The sequence below is a fragment of the Pan paniscus genome, chromosome 6, assembly GCF_029289425.2.
Source record: "Pan paniscus chromosome 6, NHGRI_mPanPan1-v2.0_pri, whole genome shotgun sequence".
NCBI classification, from domain to species: Eukaryota; Metazoa; Chordata; class Mammalia; order Primates; family Hominidae; genus Pan; species Pan paniscus.
This window is the reverse complement of record NC_073255.2, coordinates 80,786,631-80,805,137: the sequence shown is the minus strand read 5'-3', so window position 1 is coordinate 80,805,137 and position 18,507 is coordinate 80,786,631. Positions and strand designations below refer to the sequence as shown.

The 18,507-nt window shown below is 37.5% G+C and overlaps 1 long non-coding RNA gene across 1 annotated transcript in view; it reads left to right on the top strand.

Annotated features, from left to right (window-relative positions):
- The window catches only part of LOC117980996 (uncharacterized), a 66,653-nt gene that overhangs the window by 23,054 nt on the left and 25,092 nt on the right, over nucleotides 1–18,507 (top strand). The window contains exon 2 of the long non-coding RNA XR_004672497.3: nucleotides 14,739–14,806. This is a non-coding gene — a long non-coding RNA (uncharacterized LOC117980996). The remainder of the gene's footprint in view (nucleotides 1–14,738; nucleotides 14,807–18,507) is intronic.

Sequence of the window (18,507 nt, the reverse complement as noted above, 5' to 3'; positions counted from 1 at the left end):
ACTTTTTAAATGTGAATATAAGTACAACTAAAGCTATATTTTGGTTAACATTTGCATTGCATGCTTTTCCATTATTTACTTTCAACATCTGTGAAATATAAATATAAATTATAAAAACTTTAAAAGAGTCCATTTAAAAAAATCTGGTCTGATTATGTTTTAACTGGTTTATTACAATGCGCATTCTTGACTCCAGGGTCTAATATAATTGGTACATTTGTCTATTTGCAAAAAAAGTGACAATATTTTAAAATTAATTTATCCGACTCACAACTTATATGCTTCTGCTGTTGTATGGAAGATACATTTTAAACTTTATGAGATAGCATTCTGTTATACAGTCGATATCCAATTAAATTTCTCTCCATGTTTATTTCTTTCATTAAAATAAATCATTCTTCTAACTGCAAACTTTCATCAGGGATCATGTCTCTTCTACCTGAAGAATAATCTTTAGTATTTCCTTTCCTGTGGGTCTGCTTGGGAGAAATTCTTTATTGTATCTTTGCTTTTGATGGATATGTCCACCAAGTAGACAGTTCTAGGTCGGCACTTATTTTATTTCAGGACTTGAAAGATATCAGTACCTCACTTGTTGGCTTTCACTGTTTCATTTGAGAAGGTTGTTATCAGTCAACTCTTTCTCTTTGTAGTTAGCCCAATTTTTTTATGAAGTGCTCTTTATATTTTTCTTTTACTTTTCAGAAATTGTCCCATTATGTTTCTAGGTGTGTCCTCTGTATGTGGTTTCCTTTGCTTTGCAAAGCCTCCTGAACCTGTGGTTTAATATTATTGGTCAATTTTGATAAAACCTCTAACATTGACACTTAAAATTCTGTTCAGACCAGCTGTTTTCTCCTTCTTAGATTTCAACGTGTGAGATTATTACTGTATCCTTTATATGTTTTAAATGACCTTTTTCTACTTTTTTTTTAGTTGGTTAATCTGTATTAGTGTATACTTTGTTTTTTTATTTTATTTTATTATTATACTTCAAGTTTTAGGATACATGTGCACAATGTGCAGGTTTGTAACATAAATATTCATGTGCCATGTTGGTGTGCTGCACCCATTAACTCGTCATTTAGCATTAGGTATATCTCCTAATGCTATCCCTCCCCACCCCCCCACCCCACAACAGTCCCCGAAGTGTGATGTTCCCCTTCCTGTGTCCATGTGTTCTCGTTGTTCAATTCCCACCTATGAGTGAGAACATGCAGTGTTTGGTTTTTTGTCCTTGCGATAGTTTACTGAGAATGATGATTTCCAGTTTCATCCATGTCCCTACAAAGGACAGGAACTCATCATTTTTTATGGCTGCATAGTATTCCATGGTGTATATGTGCCACATTTTCTTAATCCAGTCTATCGTTGTTGGACATTTGGGTTGGTTCCAAGTCTTTGCTATTGTGAATACTGCTGCAATAAGCATACGTATGCATGTGTCTTTATAGCAGCATGATTTACAGTCCTTTGGGTATATACCCATTAATGGGATGGCTGGGTCAAATGGTATTTCTAGTTCTAGATGCCTGAGGAATTGCCACACTGACATCAACAATGGTTGAACTAGTTTACAGTCCCACCAACAGTGTAAAAGTGTTCCTATTTCTCCACATCCTCTCCAGCACCTGTTGTTTCCTGACTTTTTAATGATTGCCATTCTAACTGGTGTGAGATGGTATCTCATTGTGGTTTTGATTTGCATTTCTCTGATGGCCAGTGATGATGAGCATTTTTTCATGTGTTTCTTGGCTGCATAAATGTCTTCCTTTGAGAAGTGTCTGTTCATGTCCTTCGCCCACTTTTTGATGGGGTTGTTTGTTTTTTTCTTGTAAATTCGTTTGACTTCATTGTAGATTCTGGATATTAGTCCTTTGTCAGATGAGTAGGTTGCAAAAATTTTCTCCCATTTTGTAGGTTGCCTGTTCACTCTGATGGTAGTTTCTTTTGCTGTGCAGAAGCTCTTTAGTTTAATTAGATCCCACTTGTCAATTTTGGCTTTTGTTGCCATTGCTTTTGGTGTTTTAGACATGAAGTCCTTGCCCATGCCTATGTCCTGAATGGTAATGCCTAGGTTTTCTTCTAGGGTTTTTATGGTTTTAGGTCTAACGTTTAAGTCTTTAATCCATCTTGAATTAATTTTTGTCTAAGGTGTAAGGAAGGGATCCAGTTTCAGCTTTCTACATATGGCTAGCCAGTTTTCCCATCACCATTTATTAAATAGGGAATCCTTTCCCCATTGCTTGTTTTTCTCAGGTTTGTCAAAGATCAGATCGTTGTAGATATGCGGCATTATTTCTGAGGGCTCTGTTCTGTTCCATTGATCTGTATCTCTGTTTTGGTACCAGTACCATGCTGTTTTGGTTACTGTAGCCTTGTAGTATAGTTTGAAGTCAGGTAGCGTGATGCCTCCAGCTGAATTTCATTTTCTTGTGTCCCTTGAAGTGCTTAAAAAGGATTACTTGGGTAATAATTATGTCTGTATGTGAGAGGACTCTTATTTTCTTTATTATAGCAACAAACATAATATTATATTGCAAACAATATCCAGATAAAGTGTCAGTAGTGGTTTTGATTAAATGATAGGTCTTATTTGTTATTAAAACCAATTACTGATATATCTGAAAAGAACCTTTGACGTTTGGATATCAGACCAATTAGGGACAGATTAGTAGGTTAGTGTTGACTTACATGAAAAGCAGATGCTTTAAACCCAGGCAACATGGATTTTCATGTAGTTCTTATTATTTTAGTCAATGTGTGTTTTTTCTGGATTTCGTTCCTAAAAATATTAAACAAGCACCTGTTATGCCACCAAAACAAACAAACAAATAAGCAATCAGCATAAGATAATACAGTCACAGGCATAAAGGTGCAGAAATGTTTTAAAGAGAAACCTGGTTACAGAAGATGCTTCCCTAACGTATAGGACTAAAATTATCTTGCTATCTTTAAACTCTTTTTTCCTCTGTATTAGTTTGTTCTCACATTGGTATAAAGAAATACCTGAAACTGGGTAATTATAAAGACAAGAGGTTTAATTGGCTCATGATTCTGCAGGCTGAACAGGAAGCATTGTGGCATCTGCTTCTGGGGAGGCCTCAGGGAGCTTTTACTCATGGTAGAAGGCAAAGTGGGAACAGGTGTCTTACGTGGCAGGAGCAGGACCAGGAGAGGGAGGGAGAGGTGCTACATACTTTTAAACAACCAGATCTTGTGAGAACTCACTGTACAGTAGCAAGGGTGGATGTTGCTAAACCATTCATGAGAACTCTGCCCGCATGATCCAATCACCTTCCACCAGGCCCCACCTCCAGCATTGGGGATTACATTTCAATATGAGATTTGGGTGAGGACACATCCAAACCATATCATCCCCACTCCCACTTAATGACCTTAAAAATCAGGGCCCCAAACATGTATTTTACCCAAGTGATATTGTATATAATGCTACTGGACTTAACAAAAACCCACTGCCCTCCCCGTACTTTTGAATCTTGATCCCCAAGAACAATTTTTTCCAACCCCTTTAGCTCTTTTTCTGGTATTCGTCTCCATTTTTCACATAACATTTTTATGTTGCTATTTCTTGATTTTTTTTTAAGCTTTCATTTTGATTGTCTGTCTACTACAGAATATGATGACTTAACTCCCCACAGCGCACACATTGCACATGGATGTGTGCATGAACACACATACACTTCCTTTCCTCCAATCTCTCCAGTAGGATTGTATCATAATTCTGATTTAATTAGTATTCAGTGCTTGTATTATCATGATTCTGCATTTGATGTTGCAGTTAATCTAGTGTACTAAAATACCATTTCTATTCTTAAACATTTGGTTTTTCCTGAAATTAATCATTTCTTGCTTTGTCATATGCTTAGATTTCTGTATAACTTATCAATTCATCCTCAAACTTTGACAGAACTATACGTATCCTTTCAGTATATCCAAACACCTCAAACAGCCCATCCATTCAGCTTCTTTTCTTCTTGGAGATTCTTCTGGAGGCTTCCATTTCCCTGCTCTAATCTGGGTGGGATGATCTTTGGACGTTTGATGGCTGTGAACTCTGCTTCTCTTCATCATCACTTTGAGAAATCCCCTTTCCTTCTCCTGTGCTGAATTCCCTGCTACTTGGATTCTGGGTCTTGTTCGTTCTTGTTTCCTTTCTTGGCTTGGAAAGTTTCCTTCCATCCCTGAGAAGCTTCATAAAAAAGGTATGCATGGAAGGTAAATGATTTTTTTGAGTTTTCTTCATATTTTAAATAGACTTTATTCTACCCACACACTTGATATATAGTTTAGCTTGCTTTCTTTTCATTTCAAATAAAACTCATTTTTTCTTATAATTTTGAAGGCGTTGTCCATTTTCTTCTGACTTCACATTATTGCTGTGAAAATCCTGAAACCATTCTGAGCCTTAATCCTTCCCTGTAATCAGTTTTTACTCATGAGTGTTTTAAAATGTTGTGTTAATGTTCCTTCACATAGGTTTTCTTCCTTCCCCTTCCTTTCCTTTTCTTTTTGCTGGCATTTTATAAGTATTTTCAATCCAAAAATTCTTATTCTTCAGTTCTGAGAAATATTCTTAAAATTTTCTTTGGTAATGGCTTCTCTTTATTTTCTCTTTTGGGGATTTCAAAATTGGAAAGTTAAGCCACTTGAATGAATTCTCCAATTTTATGGTCATTTTCATTTGTTTTACTTTCTGAAATATTTTCTCTACTTGCTCTTATACCTTATCTGTTGAGATATTTCTATCTTTTCCTTTTTAATTTCTAGGAGCTCTTTCTTGACCTCTGAATGTTTCTATTCTTTTAGCCTCCTATTCTTGTTGCATGGACACACTTCTTGTCTTTCAGGATATTAATAATCTTGAAGTTATCTATGTATGTCTTATTTCTATGTCCTCTAAGTTTATCTCTTCTGTTTGTTTCGGTTCCTGACTTTCACGGTAGAGGCTCCTCTCAAATGTCTGCTGTGATATTAAGAGTGAGGTGCTGACATGGTGTTTGTGAGCCTTGGAAGTGAGGACAAATTCATTGGCCAGTGGGCTTTACTTTAGCTCGAGCAGGTGGAATTGGTCATTTAGTTGGGAAATATCCATGTAAGTATCATTATGTCATTACCCTTGGACCAGATTCTCCAGAGAAGACTCTTCCAATTTTCTGTATGGGGTTTAGTGGGGGCAGGGGTGGATGGGGGGAGATAAGTCAGGCTACTGCAGTCTGGATGCTAAACAGGGAGAGGGGACCAGGGACTATCCATTCAGCGTGTAGACTTTTATTCTATAGAAACTCGCTATGTCTTCAGCTGTGTTTGATGTCCCTGAGTTCATCCTCTATAGAAAATGACTCTCTGATCTTCTGTGCAGAGGGACTGGAGTTGAGGGAAGGGACTTTAGAGATTTTCAACCAACTCCATTTTCAACCCCACCTTCTGCAGCCTCTGGTACCTCCACTCCAGGGCCTTCATCATGTTAAGTGGAACACCAGCTTTGTTTCTGTTGGCCTCATCCCCAGCCCCACTCCTTGTGGGCTCTCACTGAGCTTTTTCTATTCTGGTAAGTCAGTTGCAACTTGGTAATCATCTGCTTTTCAGCTTTCAAAACACTGATGACATTTCTCTCCTCTTTTCCCCACTTTTTTTATAGTAGACAACTTAGTTGGGTATTTGGAGGAATTAGAGTGTCTTAGCTCAGGTTGCTAAATCAAAATACCATAAACTGAGTAGCTTAAACAAGAGACATTTATTTATCACAGTTCTGGAGGCTGGAAAGTCTGAGATTAGGATGTTAGCCTGGTTGGGTTCTTGGTGAGGGCTGTCTTCCTGGCTTGCAGACGACGGCCTTCTCACTGTGTTCTCACATGGTGAATGGAGACAGAGAGAGACAGAGAGAGATCAGTCTGATCTTTCCTCTTCTAATAAGGACACTAATCCCATGTGGGAGTCTTACTCTCATGACTTCATCTAAACTTCATTACCTCCTAAAGGTAATACTATCACATCAGAGGGGTAGGGCTTCAACATGTGAATTTTAAGGGTATACAGACATTCAGTTTATAACATGGAGGTAAATGAATGTGTTCTATTTTCCATGCTCAACAAGAGGCCAGGCCATGCAACAGTCCTTTTTTTGCTGCTGCTATTAGTGAGTCTCAGTAACAGGATGGAAGTAATTGAAAGGGTGCTGTATCAGGTGGCTCATCTCCATTTTCAGGTTTTTAAAATGGGAAAGACAGAGTAAGAGAAGGGAAGGGGAAGGGAGAGAAAGGGAAAGTTGAGCAGGATCAAGAAATAGGAGAGAGAAATGGATGAGTAGAGGAAAAGCGAGGCTATTATTGAATAGTAAAATGGAAGCCATTGTTGTCTTCATCTTCAGCCCATCCCCAACACTCCTTTCATTTTTTTTTTTTTTTGAACTGACAAGAGAACTATAATGCTTCAATGAACTGGTCATCAGACCCCTAGCACCTGACCAAGGCTCCAATACTCTAACAAAAAATAAGTTTTTAAGATCCCCAGTCATGCTTTGACTTGTGAAGTCAGGATTTATAATTTTGAATTGGAAAAGTTTTCTGATGTACCCTCTAGTTCATCTCCTGTAGGCTTTTCAAAAAGCAATTTATTGTATTTTACATGATGTTCTATTCCCATATTAGAATTTACATAATTCACAGTACTCATGGGAGGGAGCTATGTGGTATATTCATAGAAACACAAAATGTTGAAATTCAAAGGCATCTTGAGATCATCCTGTCAAGCACCCTTCTTTTTACAAATGAAGGAACTGATAGCCACAAATGTTACACATCTTGCCCAGGGTCATGCAGAGGGAACATGGGTGTGCTCCATTGCAGGGATGAGAAGAGGATAGCATGCCATGAGTGAACTTGAACGAGTGCTTCTGTTACTCTGTTTATATTCCAGGATCTTTTTTTATTAAACAAGCTAAGCTGCTTTTCATTTGTAGATATTTACATGTTATATATGGTTAAGCTATAATGCATTTGCAAGGAGAATGAATTTTATCTAGAAGTCACTGCATGAACGGAAATTAGAAATTATATCACAGAAATTTATGAAGTAACAAATTGTTATCCTTTTGTCATTTGCAATTCTGATCGATTTTCATTTTTGTGCTTGGATGATGTTGGGATTGTTGGAAGCTTAATGTTCTTTTCTAAGAACTCCCTTAGATAAACAATACCATTTAATGCAGAAAGTTATAAAACACCTGCTGTATTTCCTATAACACTGAGAATGTAGATGTTTTTGGTTTCAGTAAAAGATTGCTTGACAGTGCATCTTTAAATTATGCAATATTGACCTGGCTTGCACATTTTCAGAATCTCTAATAATAGGAATAAATTTTTAAAAACCTATTCTCACAAGTTCTGATGTGTTTTAACATTAAAATAAAGCCTTGTAGATAGCTGTTTGATTAGTTGTGATTACATTTTATTGAGTCCAGCTGAAATCCTTCATTCTTGGGATTGATGTGTTGCTATTTCCTCTTCCAGTGGTCATTTTAATGGTTAATTTTTTTCTGTATTCCTTCTGCAGTAACATGAGTTGTCTGCTTCTTATTGTGGAAAAGCGAGATTAAATCTCCTTTTGTACATAAAGCAGGGTGTTTATTACATCATATTTAATGACAACATTGTCAAAGGAAATATGCATCTCTGTGGACTGGTAGTATCCATTAGAAATAGATTTTGCTGTTTTTTGGCCAGCTGAATCAAGCATAATCTCACTTCTGAAATGTTTTCTGACTTGTTGATTCCGAGGCATATCAATGTATCATACAACTATTTTTTATGCTTCTCTGACCATGTAATTCCAAGGCCGCTGGCAAGAGCCAGTAAATCTTACTTACAGTTGCCAAATTCCATTTTCTTGGTCTTTTGTCCCTAGGCTGCCCTATATGATAGCATTTCTCACATCAAATTGTAATATTTGTTTATGTATTGTGTTGTTTACTGTTATCTCCTGAAGATGAGGGACTGTGTCTTCTTATTCATTCATGTAACTCCAGATTCTAACAGAGAGCTCAGCATGTAGCAAGAGCTCAGTTAATGCTCCACGAGTGATGACAGGCAGACCCAGGTTTATGGGGAAAATAGCTTGCAATAGGCTCTTTTGAGAGGATGTCAGTCAATGAAATTTCTATCCAACTTGAACCAGACCAAAAAACATTTATCTAAACTGTGCAGCCTTGATGATGTAAAACTTTGAAGTTCACATTTTGAATGTACCACCTTACCTGTTGATGTTGTATTTAATTATGTACATTGAGGTGACCTAATGACCAAGGAGACAATTATTGAGAGATAATAGTAAAGTACAGTAATTATTTGCTATTAGGATTAGGTTGACAAGGTTTGCATTTGACTCATCAATAGCCGTGTGATCTTGGGGACAGTTTTTTCCATGTAAAAAGAAATTTATAATGTTTACCCTACTAACCTGATAGTATTAGGATATTATGAGGCTGAAATTAGATATTAAAGCATTAGTGAAATAGTATTTTTCTGTTCAAATATATTATTATTTGCTATTTGTTCTAAAAGTAGATCTTTCATTAAGGAAAAGGTAATAGAATCGTGTGTGTGTGTGTGTGTGTGTGCGTGCGTGCATGTGTGTGTGTGGTTGGAGGAGGTCCTTGCATCTCAAGCTACTAATTATCTTCTATTTTGAATAAAATCTAGTCCAAAATGTATTTTGACAAGAGTCCTTCAAAGAATTATGCTGGGCATGGTGGCTTCCACCTGTAATCCCAGCACTTTGGGAGGCAGAGGCAATAGTATTGCCTGAGGCCAGGAGTTCGAGACCAGCTGGCCAAAATAGCAAGACCCCTATGTCCACAAAAAACAAAAACATTACCCAGGCATGGTGGCACACACCTGTAGTCCTAGCTACTTGGGAGGCCAGGATAGGATCGTCTCTGGAGCCCAAGAAAATGTTAGATGGCTTGCTATCCAAAACATATCTATTCACTATCCTTTCTTTTTAGTACTATCTGAATCCAAAAAGTTAAAAACATAACTGCATTTTTAACCTTTTTATGTACTAAACACATGGATCAAATCCTCCTATAGGGAATGATCTTGCATTACCTAGGGAAACACTACATGTTACTTGCATTTCCTTGAAAGACTGAGTTTTTAAATGCTTTGGGTGCTGATGTTTGTTCTCTGAAGTTCATTTCCTAGTTTGTTTACTGCCATACATTGGTCATTGTACAACCCTTGCTCAGAAGGGTTATTTGGCTAAAATAATAATGACCTTTCTGCTATCAGTTTATTCTTTCTTAAATTGAGAATCTCAGCCATTGTATTTGTTGAAAATGCTGCTTTGAGCAAAGACCCCTCACTGTTTGAAAGCTAATACATAGCAGAATTCGGGTAATGCTGATAAGTAGAATCAGATATTACTTGGTGCTAGGTAGAAGAGTGCACATAGATTATAAGCTCTAATACCTGCTGTTGATGTACTGTTGAGAATGTCCTATCTGCAGAAGGTATTTGGAAATGACTTTGATATGTACACCTATAACACAGATACCAGGATACTTTGCCTTTTTCTGAATGATGGTGGTTTTAAAATGTGGATATGCTTATCTATTTATTAGATAATTTCACTGTATCAGGAAACAGTGGCTTCTCATTTATTCACGTATTTGTCACACATCCAATGAGTGTTCACAGCTATCAGGCTTCACTAGACTTAGAGATACACTGGGATGTTTAATTGCTGCAATTCTGTAATGAAATTATTAATTCTGTAATGGGCTTAATTCAAAGTCTAATGCTGTTTTAAAGTCCAGAACAGGTAAGAAATTTAAACAGTGCTCACTTTGATTTCAATATTGTCTTTGTCATAATGGTTCTTCCGGGCAATGGGCTGGAAAATATGTCAGAGAGTCTGTTCATATTGGTCATTTGAGCATTTAGAGGGAGTTAGTTTTCTCTTTTGAAACCTTCCTGTCGTATTTTTTGCTGCGGAGTCTGGGAACCTAATTTGAAATGGCAAAAACAAATAGACAGAACAAAATAAAGGTCACAAATCACTCACCAAAAAATAATCTAAAGAAAATACAAATGCACACAACACATTAATGAAATTCATTTAAACCTAGTCAAGTGCTCCTTCTCCAATTGTTCCTCACCTTGCCCTTGCTTTTTTGACCCTACAGAGAATTCCTTTTCTGCCCAGTTCCATAGATACCTCTGGACTGGGTGTTCTCTCTGAGCTCTCCTCTTTCTACTCTTATTCTCTTTCATTCTCCCCCGACGCCATTTCTCTTCTCCCCTTTCCCCTTCCTGGTTCTCTTCTTTTGTATTTCTTTCTTTGTTTTTCTGAATCTTTCCCAGTTCCTGTACCCATGTCTCCTTAGACATTTCTAATTCAAAGGAAGAGGTAAGAAGAGGCAACATATCAGACATTCATTTCTATTGTGGTGAGCATAAGTTTTTCTTCTAACTATACAGCTTTCTGCAGTCGACTCTATATCCCCCTTGAGGAATCTCTAGTATGAGTTGTGATTCTGTGTATACTTGGGGAATGAAATTTGAGGTTTCTAGAAATAATGCAGGTGAATATCACTTGATGAAAGACAATCACTGTTTCTGTGTGGGGGCTGTTGATTTTGATTTTAAACAATTTACAACTAGCAGGTGTTTTCTGAGGAAAACATAATGTGTTGAGTGTCTATTGAATCTCTTCACAAAGCCCATTTGGGCGACATCTTCTCAATCTTCAGATGAGGGACAGAGGTACAAAGAAGCCACCTCACTTACCCAGTCTCACATAGCTAAGAAGAGAAGGGCCAGGATTTGGACCTAGGAAGTCTGACCCTAGAGATGAGATTCATATTCACCCCACTCCTCTGTTCCTCTGAGCAGACCTCCAGATCAGTGGTGAGTTGTGGCTGAGTGAGAGCCCAGTGTGGACGCTGACCCTGTGAACCTACCTAGACCCGATCCACCTCCAGATCACAGCATCTCTCTGAGAGTACATCTGCAGACAGGCAGGAGAGGGGCTCTCTGTGCCAAGGTCCTTTTCTTTTCTTTTTAATTATGATTTTATTTTTTTAAAAAGTATCTATTTTTATTTTAGATTGGGGGGGTACATGTGCAGGTTTGTTACAAGGGTATACTTGTGTGATGCTGAGGATCGGATTTCTGTTGATCCCATCACCCAGATGATGAACATAGTACCCAATAGGAAGTTTTCAGCCCTCGCCCCACTCCCTCCATCCTTGTGGAGTTTCCAGTGTCTATTGTTCCCATCTTTATGTCTGTGTGTAGCCAAGATTTAGCTCACACTTATAAGTAAGAACATGAAATATTTTGTTTTCTGTTTCTGCAGTAATTTGCTTAGGATTGTGGCCTCTAGCCGCATCCACGTTGCTGCAAAGGGCAAGACTTCATTCTTTTTTATGGCTGTATAGCATTACACAGTGTATATCTACCACATTTTCTTTATCCAGTCCACTGCTGATGGGCACCTAGGTTGATTCCACATCTTTGCTATTGTAATAGTGCTATGGGGAACATATAGGTGCATGTGTCTTTTTGGTAGAACAATTTCTTTTCCTTTGGGTAGATATCAAGTAATGGGGTTGCTGGGTTGAATGGTAGTTCTGTTTTTGGTTCTTTGAGAAATATTCATACTGCTTTCCACAGTGGCTGAACTAATTTACATTCCCACCAACAGTGTATAAGTCTTCCTTTTTCTCTGTAGCCTCATCAACATGTTATTTTTTGACTTTTAATAATAGTCATTCTGACTGGTGTGTGATGATGTCTCATAGTGGTTTTGACTCGCATTTCTCTGTGACCAGTGATGTTGAGCATTTTTTTCATATGTTTGTTAGCCACCTGTATGTCTTCTTTTGAGAAGTGTCTGCTTCTGTTGCAGTCTCGTTTCACAGCGGATTGTCTTTATTTCCCTATGCATGGTAGCGCATGCCTCTTCTGTACCATTCCTTCATTGCATTGCTTTTCAGAGTCCCTTTAAGATTCCACATGGCATTTGATAGAGGAAAAAGTATAAAATGTTTGAAAGTGAGAAGGAGAAAATAAACACAAATATAAGTGCAGTTTTACTCTTTTAATCCATGTTGGTAGAGATAACACTTTTTCTTTACAGTGATGTGCGAGATAAATCTTCTCTTTTGCAAAGTACACTTTAAGCTGATAAACTTACAGTTTCATGTTGTGCACTTTCCTGCTAAGTCCCAGTTGTACACCACATGAGGAGGCGAAAATATTGTTACAGGAGGCACGATTACACTCATTTAAACCATAGAACAAATTTTACTCAACTACCACTAAAGGACCAATTACTTTAAGTCAAATTGTTAGTTTACTTATGTCTTCAGAAAGATGGAAATATAAATTATGCTAAGGATATTTAGGGTAGAGAGTTTATGTGTTTCTATTGCCTTAAAAAAAACTGGTTATTTTGTTTTGCTCATTACTATTATCTGAAGGCATGTTCATAAGAAATAAATAATGGTGGATGGGCTGTATCACATTTTTATTAGATCAAAAAATGTTTAATTCTAGGCAAATTTCTTATGGTCAAACTGTAAGTCTAATCATTTTTAACCAATCGTCTAGTCATTCTCTTTAACAATTGATAAAATGGTAATTTTGTTTGCTTATTTGTACACCAAAACCAAGGTCTGTCATGTAGCTCTAACAAATTATATAACCACAGACTTGAGTTGATTTATGCAGAATTTAATTTGATGGAAATTGTGAACCAACTTGAGATACTGATAATACTGTAGTCATGTTGTTTTTTTAAAAAGCACACTTAGTATTCTATACACAGCTTTGTAAGTAATTTCATTCCAATAAGTTAATCCTCAATTTCCATCACAGTTGGAACTTGGTGCTGTGACATTGTTTCTTGTTTTATTTTTCTCCTACTATATTATTAATAGAGATTTTTGTCTTATAAATGAGCAACAACTAAAAACACAATTCTTTATCCTTTTAGATTGTTTTAACAAAACTTCTTTATTGAAATACCAGAAAGAATGAAGGTCCTATTTCTCCTACTTGTGCTGGCTACAATTCCAGTTTTCTACCATTTGTATAGATTGCCTTTCTTTGTGCAACAAGACGTCTTTGAAAGGAAGTTTTAACATTAAATAATAACATTCTATTAATTATTTGCCTTATAAGGCAAACAATAATCTACGGTTGTTTCAGAAAAATGATATCTTCATTTTTGTATAAATTTCAATTATACATTATTAACACTAATGTACATATGGTGAATTGACCTTCAAGATCCCATCAGTGCATGACCTGTTATTCCTATTTCTGGGAGTGCTATCGGCAGACAACCTTCAGCTCTGAACCCTGCGAGGGAATGCCCTGGCTACAGAGAGCTGCCTTGCCCAAGGTCACCTTCCCCTCTTCCAGAGTGGCCCAGATCTGATGATTCATTGTATTGGTCAGGGTTCTCCAGAGAAACAGAACCAAAGAGATTTTTTGTCAGATACTGGCTCACATAATTTTGGAGGCTGAAAAGTTTTACAATCTGCTGTCTGCAAATTGGAGACCCAAGAAAACCAGTGGTGTAGTTTGAATGCCTCAGAGCCAGAGGCACTGAGAGCAGGAGAAGATCAATGTCCCAGCTCAAGCAGTCAGGCTGAGTTCATTCAACCTTGGTCTACATTTTTGTTCCATTTAAGCCCTCAATATCCCAGCCTGCATTGGAGAAGGTAATCTGCTTTACTCAGTCCACTAATTCAAGTGCTAATCTTTTCTGTCTTTTTTTATTTGTTTTTTTGTTTGTTTTTGAGACAGAGTCTCGCTCTGTTGCCCAGGCTGGAGTGCAGTGGCGTGATCTCGGCTCACTGCAAGCTCTGCCTCCTGGGTTCACGCCATTCTCCTGCCTCAGCCTCCCAAGTAGCTGGGACTACAGGTGCCTGCCACCATGCCCGGCTAATTTTTTTTTTTGTATTTTTAGTAGAGACGGGGTTTCACCGTGTTAGCCAGGATGGTCTTGATCTCCTGACCTCATGATCTGCCCGCCTTGGCCTCCCAAAGTGCTGGGATTATAGGCGTGAGCCGCCCCTCCCAGCCAATCTTTTCTGACACACCTAGAAATAATGTTTAACTAGCTATGTGGGCGGCTTGTGGCCCAGTCAAACTGATACATAAAATGAATCAATGCACTGACTGATGTGGAGGTATAATGGCCTGGCCTTTGTGGCCTGTTTTAAAGCAACTCTGAAGGCCACTCTAGCCTCAGAACTTCTTGTGGTGTCAGCAGCCTCTCACTGGGCCACAGCCAGCTGGATTTCTCTGCTTCCCCTGAGCCCTCCATCAGGTAGATGCCAAGAGCAAATTTTGTGCATTTCAAACTCCTTCTGAGGTCTGCTTCTAGGAGAGTCCAACAGTATTATCTCAACACATTAGATTCCAGCCTCTTAAAAAGGTAGCACAAATGTTTGAATGAAACAGAACATGTGGTTGTTTCCATAACAACTTTTGCTTAACAATTGGCACCCGTTAATATTTTAATGGTTTTAACCATTTTATTAAAGAGTTAAATTCTAATTTCAGCTCAGATATTGGAGCCAAATCTTTACTACTTATGGAATCCATTTGAAAGGAGAAATAATTCTTGGGGGTAGGAACTGGGGGATGGGAGAAGAATGTAAATAACTTTTCTCATTCTCTCACCTTAAAATTGCCCAGATCACATTGTAATCAACAATGATGAAGAGTGAAATCTAGTCATTTCATCTATTGGCACAGGCAAGTGAGTAAGTATCACTTTTCAGAATTTAGGATGTTTGATAATATTACACATAAAATGGTGAAGGTTCAAAAATATGATCTGTTGAAAAACCTGTGTTTTGGGGCTGAATGTCAAGTATCTCTCAGTGTTGGTGATGATTCTTGTCTGGTTATGATTATTAGTGTTATTAACACTAATAATAATGTGCTACATTGGCATAGGAATTTACCCTTTATAATTGGATTCTCACAGTATACCTGAGAGATAGTTATTATGAACCTCATTACAGAGATGAGGAAACTGAGAGATGAGAGACTTTTCAAGATTACGTGGGGCCACTCTCAGGTCTTCTGACAAGTCTATTTTCTTTCTTATTCCACCATCTCTCTGCACTAGCAAATCAATACATACAAGCCTTTTATCTCTCATATCTGAGACACCTGACCACTCACCCACAAGTCTCAGCCTTCTAAAGAGGTAAAAATTCTGAAATGGCGTTGTTTACAAATTTGCTCTTGTATCAATATGAGGAAATTCTAATGCCACTCTACAGATGAATACACTAAGACCTAGGTAGTATTCTAATTCATGGCACCCTAATAAAAACTATTTTGGGAGGCAGATCCCATTTCAGTGACAACTTCCTCTGAATTGTCATGGCCCAAATATTTTTTTTACTTCTTTTAATGACATCTACTTTTAAACATATATTTACATGTAGCTATTTGTTCCCCTACTTGATGGAGAAGTCTTTGAAAGCAGCACTGTCTCATTTGTATTTCTCTATCCTAGCAGTACCTGTCACAAGTCTTGCATTTATTCATTCAACAAATATTTGTTGAAGTCTATGTACCAAACACAGTGATACGTGTTGGGGTATACTGATAAATTTGAAAGACAAGGTTCAATACTCATGGATTTCTAATAGAAGAAGAAAAAGAAAAAGAAGTAACAAAAAAAGTAAAATTAAAATTATCATGATTGCTGCAGCATGAAAGAAGTGGAAGACAAGAACCTCAGAAAAGTCTTCCTGAGAACATGCATCAACAGAAACAACTGGAAAGTTTGGAGGGTAGACTGGCTATTTGCTGAAGAACTTTAAGTCACTTCTATAATCTGCATGGATTCCAAGTATTTTAATTAAGCTCTTATTTAGGATAACAGAAGGACTGTATTTATGTAGCTGTCAATTAGATTTACAAGGGACAACTGGCAGGGTTTTAAAAAAAGAGTCTTTAAATTTGCTTTATCTTATCCATCAATCATTTGCAGCCACTAAACCATTAAGCCACAGGTATAGTCAATTGTGGATGGGCAAGATGATGGAAGAAGTCTAGACTTAGAGGCAGACAAATCTGGCTTTGAACCTGGATTTCAGTATCTTGCAAGCCATTGGTACCCCTGTTTCTCATTTTCCTTATCAGAAGGATGGTCATGATACAAACCTTCAAGTTCTGCCATTAGGAATAGAGATGGTGTCACTGAGTAAATGAGACTGGAAAGGAGTGATCATGTATATTGTAAAGTATACATAAAGTGTTAAATTCAACAAATGATCTTTAAATTATTGTTAAGTAACCAGAAGGAAAAAAAATACACAGGCTGCAATGAAACTAGCCAGGAAATTCTAGAAAACAGTCAATTATAAATTCCTTCATACAACATTTTGCCTGTAAGTACTAAGCTTTAAAAATTACAGAACAGGAACACCCCTGCAGAATAGGAAAGTTAAAGTCCCTTGAATTGTACACAATTAGTAATCTTTCAGACTGAGACATGGAAGAATAGATGTGGTGGACACATTCTTTGATGAAGGGCAACTTCTCTTCCTCCCACCCACCCCAGGAATTTAAATCAAGACAGAGAGTCTCTTTAAAAAGTCAAGCAATGGATGTGGAGTATTGTATGGAAAACGTATCTTTGAGGTCTGAATCTTTGAATTTCATTTTATTTTTAAAACCAAATTCTAACAGTATGTACCTCTTCCTCTTATGAAGTCATAGGACTATTTTAGGGGATGAACTATTTGTCATTTATGACTGAACTGTGGTATATCTTATGCTGTTATCTGTGTTACCTAATTTACACCCTTGTCTGACATTTCTTATGTGTACGTATTGTCATTCAATTATATCATAACTGCTGAGGACTGGTGGTCTTTGTCTGTAGCTCCTGAAACATAGTAGACCATGAGTGCTTATGAATAGATTAGCTGTCTTGTTTTTGACTGATATGAAGAAAGAAAGTGTGAATGGGTATCAGGGTTAAGGAAATAATCCCAGTCTTCTAACTACAATCATTTGAGAAATAATTAATCTACACTTTAATAAAATATCCACAGGCACCAAACAGCACAATGCCATGTGGAACAGGTTCTCTACAAGCATTTGTTCAGCTTAATAGTCCAGTGCCTCTTTCCAGGAAAATTCAAACTGACCAGGTTGAAAGATATGAGGTGAGATGCAGGAATAGCAAAAAGTGAAATGGATTTAAGCTATGTTAAAATTCAACTCAGCTAACTCAGCTCTTTACAAACAAAAATGTTTAATAGGTCCATGGTGAATAAATAAATCAATGAATTCAGACTAAACTATGTTTGGATTGCTTGTTTGCTTCTTCTGAAACAGTAATAATAAAAATTTTCAGAACTTAATTTTTTATGGCTACAGATTCAGTAACAGTCTCAGAATGATGCTCAGCATATAACATGTCTTTAATGGGATGCTTAAGTAATCATGGCAATTTAATTAAAAGGGCAGTCATCTTTTGAAACAGCTATTATTCCCTAGAGAGTGTTACTTCATGTTACATTTTTGCAGTTACCTAATGTTTCCACTCATGGAGGTTTGCTTGTTTGCATTTTAAAGAAATTATGCGTAGTCTTCAACTTACCTCTAGACTTCATTCCAAAAGTTTTCTCAAAATATGTAATCACTCCTTTCCTCCTTCTCCAAACCTGATTTTTTTCAGTTCTATAATTCACCTTTTCTATTGCTGATTTAAATATTCTCTCTCAGTGACCTCTTTGCCCCACAACACTTCAAATACCTAACCTATCAGCCCCTGACGAAAGTATTACAGTTTCCTTCTCTCTCTTTAGCTCCAGATTCACTTTTTCAGTTTGACATTCCATGCATACTTTGAAGACAACCTGCCTCCAATCAAAATCATTCTTTCCTCCTCCTTATCCTCCTGGATTTCCCACTTGTTTAATGATACCATCACATAACTGGTCACAAAGACCAAATCCTTGGAGTCATACTTAGCGGTTTCCCATTGCTTCACTGCTTACATCAAATCAATACAAAGCCCCATTGATTCTAACTCAGAGATTCTGCCTTAGCTCCAGCTGCTCCTCCCCAGCACCAGTAACGCTGGCTCAGTCATCATTTCCCACTGCCTATTCCAATACCTCCTTGATGGGCTCATTGCCTCCTGTTCATCCCGCTTCAGGCTGCCCTCTGTATCAGCGATCCTCATCCATTTTTCTTCCATGGAGTGCAATGCTCATACATGAGACATATTCCTATGGGCCACTCAAAGATTGAAGAAATAGAAACATTTAATGAGAAAATTAAGCATTTAATTATTCATAGTCTTCCACAGGCCCTGCAGAGCCACACACAATCGGACCCTTATCTCCATCTCATTTTTGTTGCCCACTCCTCTCACCCTCTTCTGCTTCTGCTTTCTCCTTCTCCTCCTTCCCCTTCTTCCTCCTCTTCC